Raw genomic sequence first — 336 nt, forward strand, 5'->3', positions numbered from 1 at the left:
TTGTTAGATTGTATTGTGACAGCTGTCATATCAGTGTGCATCTAAAAAAAAAACATCAAAATTGGTGAATTTTTGTGTAGCCATTTTCACATTGAAGATGGAAGGAAAAAAGCAACATTTTTGGCATATTATATTTTATTATTTCAAGAAAGGTAAAAATGCAACTGAAATGCAAAAAAATATTTGTGCAACTTCAACACCCATTTATGATAAAAAACCCTGCAGAAAGTAGGCATAGAGGGAACTTTCCTCAACATAATAAAGGCCATATATGACAAACCCACAGCCAACAACATCCTCAATGGTGAAAAACTGAAACCATTTCCACTAAGATCA

Source organism: Physeter macrocephalus, chromosome 12 (assembly GCF_002837175.3).
Source record: "Physeter macrocephalus isolate SW-GA chromosome 12, ASM283717v5, whole genome shotgun sequence".
NCBI lineage: Eukaryota > Metazoa > Chordata > Mammalia > Artiodactyla > Physeteridae > Physeter > Physeter macrocephalus.